Source organism: Schistocerca nitens, chromosome 1 (assembly GCF_023898315.1).
Source record: "Schistocerca nitens isolate TAMUIC-IGC-003100 chromosome 1, iqSchNite1.1, whole genome shotgun sequence".
In the NCBI taxonomy this organism is placed as follows: Eukaryota; Metazoa; Arthropoda; class Insecta; order Orthoptera; family Acrididae; genus Schistocerca; species Schistocerca nitens.
The window spans coordinates 397,195,252-397,201,251 of record NC_064614.1 but is presented as its reverse complement, the minus strand read 5'-3'; the positions used below and the strand labels follow the sequence as shown (position 1 = coordinate 397,201,251).

General features: G+C 40.2%; 1 protein-coding gene across 3 annotated transcripts in view; it reads left to right on the top strand.

Annotated features, from left to right (window-relative positions):
• Positions 1 to 214: 214 nt before the first annotated feature.
• Positions 215 to 6,000, top strand: part of LOC126249524 (annexin B9-like) — a 151,316-nt gene continuing 145,530 nt past the window's right edge. The window contains exon 1 of one of the 3 annotated variants that reach the window (XM_049951204.1): positions 215 to 320. The gene's annotated coding sequence lies outside the window, so the exon portion shown is untranslated. Of the gene's footprint in view, positions 423 to 4,289; positions 4,342 to 6,000 lie in introns of those variants that run through there. The other 2 variants (XM_049951196.1, XM_049951211.1) reach the window with 2 other exon arrangements.

Sequence of the window (6,000 nt, the reverse complement as noted above, 5' to 3'; positions counted from 1 at the left end):
CCGTGTCTTTTCTACATCAGCGAACTTTTCGAGGAAGTGTCGCAATCAGACTAGCTACTGACGTAAGGTAGTGCTCATTTATCTAGACAGTGCTGCCGGAATCGGATCCAGATTTCAGTGAAAACGCGTCGGCAAGGAGGAAACGGTGCTTCCTATAGTAGTGTGCACGCCGTACCGGCTATCGCCAAGTGGTATCTGAACGCTTCGCGACAGTTGGCAACACTGCTGCCCTCTGCAGCGCCGGCGTAGTGCCAAGAGACGCCGTCGTGCGCTGTCACATAACAGTTGCGGAGCAGCTAGGGACGGAGCTGTGTATACTAGTAAGTTGCTACTTAGACGTCACTGTCAGTTGTGTGCTTAATAAGGTTCATCTCGCAAGAGCTTGTGCCACCCGACGAGCATTGGGATACTTGTTCAGATTTGTGAGTATCGTATATGAATAGCTTGTACTTGACATTAGGATCATCTACCTAACACGCCGATATTTAGTATCTTCTTCTCTCTCTCTCTTTTGTGTGTGTGTGTGTGTGTGTGTGTGTGTGTGTGTGTGAGAGAGAGAGAGAGAGAGAGAGAGAGAGAGAGAGATGGTAAGGAGAGGACGGTAGAGAAGTGGGGTGGGGAGGGGAAAGAGTATCATATTAGCCGGCAATTACTGCTACAGGTTACTGATTTCAAGCTGTTGCTAGCGAGGCTTACGTGACTAAAATCGCGTTTGAATTGTTAAGAAGCGAACTTGGTTGAATGAAGTACGTGTCTCAGCCTGTTGATGCAAGCTGCCACTGTGTAATTTTGGATACACAGAGTGCTCCGGCGGTACGTCAGCATCACGTGCCCCGAGGAAGCATCGATCTGTTGTTCTACTTTCACCAGCGTCACCCACACTTTCCGGAATAGGCCTTGACGCATGTGAGCCTCCCTTTGGTGACGTGGTGTGACGTAGGACTGGGAAACACACTCGCGTATTGGTACGCGTCACGTGAGTGTCATAGTGAGTTGTCGACGTAACATCCCAATGCACCCGCTTTCGGACGGAGAGGCAAACAGTTGAATCATCTTCTATGTTGTGTATTCTAAGGAAGTAGTCACCATTAACAAGGGCCACTCTGTACGTGACTAACTTCTGAGTGGGATGGACGTGGAGGCTTTAACCCTGTCAGTCGTTGCTGAGTTCTGTTCGGATTTATTGTAGTATTGCATATCATAAAAGATAAGCATTAAAAGTTCTACTTATGACATATACAAAGTCCCGTTATGTGTATTAGCACCTCTGTCTAGCAGAGCGGACTGCGCTTGTACCACGGAACCAGCGGGGTCATCGAAGAAACTTTCGATCATTGCAAGTGTTGTGTAATTTTTATTCCGCGAGTCCTAGCAATTTCTTTGGAGATCAGTGACAAAGATATGAGAACAGTTAGTCTAGTATACAACCAACGTTTACACACCAGAATAAGAGTGAATCTGACTCATCGTTGCCTTTTCAACACACGAATTTATGTTTACAGTTTTGTTGACAGTCACGCGTAAATTTAATGGCCTGACTAGCACTGGAGAAAATAATCTTTGCAAGCTTGGGGCCATGTTGTTGCACGGCAACCTGTTGTCACTGAGCCGCGCGTGACAGGAAAAATCCTTTCGCTGATGGCCATTTCCCGTACGAGCTACCTAGTGCTCTTGTCACCACACCGAACAGCAGCTCTGTGCTGCTGACGCACTTAAGTGATGTTCGTATCTTGTTAACCAAATGCTGTAACAACAGTCTCTACAGTCAGAAGGCTTACTGTAAAGGACTCGTATTTGCGGGGCAGTGGATATTGCCGTTAGAGTGGCAATAGCGTCGCTTGCCAGTTTCAAATCGCGCGTCCTCTGCCACGGCGGCGGATTGATTATATTGTAATTGAGAAATCATCATATAGAAACTGGTTTCTTTAGAAACGCTTCATATTACGTAGGATGCTTATTTTGGAAAAAAGTCGTTTCAAAACAGTTATAAAATTATGAAAACGTTTTACTTCCTCGGAGTCAGTTTTAACAGATAACTGTAAACCCCAACGGCGTGAATTATTTGGTCTTCCGAAATGAGTAAATATGTATCTATAAAAGTAGATAACCTTTTTAACAGTTCAAAATAGTTCACACTTCCTCACATTTAGCAGAAAACCGCTCGAACGCGATAATTGTTATAAAAGTAACCGCTAGTAAACTGCAATTAGCCTTCAGGCTAGAAACCGTTTCGATAATAGTCAGTATCTCTCAGAATTCTGATGCTGTCCACATAGTCACTGCGTGTACATTCAGAACAACATTTGACAGATAACTCTTTGAAGCTTCCGCCGTTGATCCTTCATGGCACTTTACACGCATTACACAAAAATCATTCATTTAGAGTGTGAAAGTTTAAAAAATTATATTTTGATATTTATTCTTCAGTGATGTTTAAACTCAGGTTTAGATTATTACTGTACTGTACTGTGCTGTAGTCAACACAAATTATTGTTTGCCTCAATCATTTTTGGGTGAATATAACATATAGTTGTTCCAAATTAGTCCACTTTATGCATGGAAATAAATTCAGACAAGCCTGATGGGATAATAAAGAACTGTGGTATCAGTAACAATACAGGCAATGTTCATATTCTTCTGAAAATACTAGGGATTTCATACGTTGGCTTTTAGAAAAGAAATTTTCAAAGGTAAATTTTCAGGTCTAAAATGAACATTAACGATATCTACAGTGTAGAAAATTATTTTATTTACTTAAGTTTCTTGCTAAAACTACTGATCATAAGGTTTGTCAAAATCATACACAAAACCAAAAATTATATTACGCAAACCATGATGTCGACATTAAGGGCAAACGGAACGCCCTACCCCGACAATGTTAAATTTAGTGACTTGGCTTCCCTGTATTTTAGGAACCACTGTAGCTATTGACATGAAACTTTTACAGGCCATCAAACTGTATATTCTGAGTCTACTGAAGTACAATAATTGCGTTTTAGCCACTGCTTTCGGAAATACAATTTTTTAATTACACGCTTAAAATCTTGTGTGCTTTGTACGTTATCCTAAATAATTTTAATTACACGCAACATTTTGTTCTTTTAGTTCAGTAGACTCAAGATATGTAAGTTATTTATTACTCCCTGAAAATTTGAATACTGTACTCGAAGTGGTTTCTGAGATTAAGGGAAAAATGGAACAGAAAATGTAAATTTTCAGGAACGGCTTCTAAAGTTTCAAAAGACTGTAATTCACTTAAAATATGCTTAATTTTTATTTTTTGTCACTCAGAAGCATCCTGCACCATACTGTATATTATCCTCTTGATCTTTTTCCAAGTTCTTTTCTTTTCTTTCTGGACTACTTAGTGGCCAACGGTGCTGCATACTCTGCTTCATCAATGCGAACCTTGTCCATCCGTCCAAGTTCTCTGATGCAGTTTGTTCCAGGATTAATTCCCATATGCTGTAGCACTTTCACCCTACCAATCTTGCCATCATAAAAAGCAATAACAGTGTCACTGACCCCCACTTGAGTGTCTTCATTCCAACGAAAACGCTTTTTTGGTAAGAGTCAATTTAAGATTATTGAACGACTCTTTGGGATTTTGAGTCTGACCACGCAGACACTTCTTCAGTAATTCGGGATTTGCCAGGTCTCTGTAAAAAGGTTTTATGATATCCATGACTGCTGCTGGGATGGAATGTTTATGGCAGTATGAACTCTTTGAGTACTGACCAGTGCGGTAATTGCACCATGAATCAGGTCCAGGAGGGCAAAAATGGTTTACTGGTTTTTCATCAGTTGCCAATCTGTGGAAGAAGATAGCCCATACTGCCTGCTTCGTTTTCAACAAATCCTCAGTGTTATTTCTAATGGCAGCCCATAATACTGCTGTAGTTCATCAATCTATCAGCCTGCCTCTTATGGTTTCACCATCAGAAAGTTTCTTGTCTCTCAAACTTTGTTTCAACTTCCTCAACCTGGTGCCCATCCTCTTCTGGACATGACCAACACATCTTCTCACTATAAGGCTCAGCGGCTACTACACTGTTATATTCTTTTGAGTCTCCATCACCTAAGAACTTGGTGAACACACTCCCCTTTTGTTCACAGATCGACTAAAGCTTTCAATAGCTGCAGAGGCTTCCATACCACCACTTGTTCTTTCGTAATTTCTGTCACAGATATGCCCTTCTTCATTCCCCGATTTACACTTATAACAATGTTTGATTAAAATCTGGAAATCTATTATCTTTCCAGTATCCACACTGGTCACCGGAACAGCAGACTTCTTAGAACTGTAGCCGCGCTTCTGCCAAGAGCCATCAAAAGCTACTGGTATGTCAGTCATACCATTATTTCAACAGCTTCTTTTGCAGCACTCTTCATTAACTCACATGCTACAGATTCCACAGCAGCTCCAATAAATCCTGCATACTTGTCGATTTTACAAGGTGGGCGTGTCATATTCATTACGGCACACATTGTTTCTGCTGCAGTGTGTCTTTTGCCAATAGCTCTCAATCCATAAAACCACCTAACATTTACTTCAAAATAATTATCTTTACACTTACCAGAATTATCTCGTGCATTCTCTTGTATCTATGCTACCTTTCACTTGCAAACATGTACACATGTTAGGTTTAAATACGTCAGCACTCATTAGCAGATACAAGATTTTTGTGTGTGTGTGTGTGTGTGTGTGTGTGTGTGTGTGTGTGTGTGTGTGTGTGTGTGTGTGTGTATCGAAGCGGAGGCCACAATTGCATTGCAAGTCCGCTGTTGCTCACTCTTTTAGCGATACTGAGAAAAAATGTCATTCAGCACAAGTAGGTTAGCGTCCAAGGCTACCTGTGACACATGGGCAACAAGCAGCAAATACAAGCAGTTCTAGGTGAGTATTGTTTACAAGGGATACTAGTGCCCTCTCGCCGATGTAACGCTCCTTTACGACAGAGTAGCCACTCGCCTTTACACAACCAAAAAAAATCATTGGAATTAAGAGCAGTTCCGCAAGGCTTCTTTTGATTGTGCACGCCATGAGTGGAAAACATCGGAATTCTGAGACTGACGATTGTCGAAACTCTTTACAGTCCGGAGGTCACCCTAAATTAACGGTTGTGTAACAGTTATGGCGCTCGATCGGTTTTCTGCTAAATATATGAATGGGTGAACCATTTTCAGCTGTTAAAAAGATACCAAAATGCTAACAATCTTGGCCCTTTTATTTTCAAATGCCTGAATAAATTCGTGCCGTTGTTGTTTACTGGTTTTCTGTTAAAACTGACTGCAAAAAACAAAGGGAAACATCGCATTTTTCATAATGTTATTGTAGTTTTTAACTCTAGGTTATAAAACCTTCGTAAAATTTAAGTTGGTATCAATTCGCGGTTCCTGCCAGTCTGGTATTGTCAGCACATTTTGTACTTCCTTTGTGATACACCATTGGAGAAGTTATAATTGTAGTTAACAAGTGCATAAAAAATAAATCCTTTTGAGTAAAATATGTTATAAAATTTACGATGGTTTAGTAGCAATGTAGTATCTCCACCCCCTTTGGTGTTCTAAGGTTAAACATAACGATGGAAAAATAAAATTTCTGTCCAGGATACTTTACCCACGTTCATTATTTGCGTTTTTGGTAATAAAAGATGTTAAAACGAAATTCAGGCATTATAAGGTGTGATACACTAGTCAAAACTCAGAAAAGTTATTCAATGTCTAGAATTAGCGATTTTTTCTGCATGTCTTGCGTTTCTAAGAGTTGAAAACTTTCGTGTTAAGAGGCTGAATATGGCACCATTCGTTCCGTACTAGTAGAGTTTTCATTAAAAAATTCTTTTTTGTAATTCTTGTCGCAGATGTTTCAGAACCGGACTGTGCAGGCAATTTTAACATTTAAAACAGTAATGCAGAAATGATCTTCAAACAGTATATTCATAAAACTGGAACTGCTAATATTTACAGAATTGTCAGAATGAAACATAGTTAAGCGTT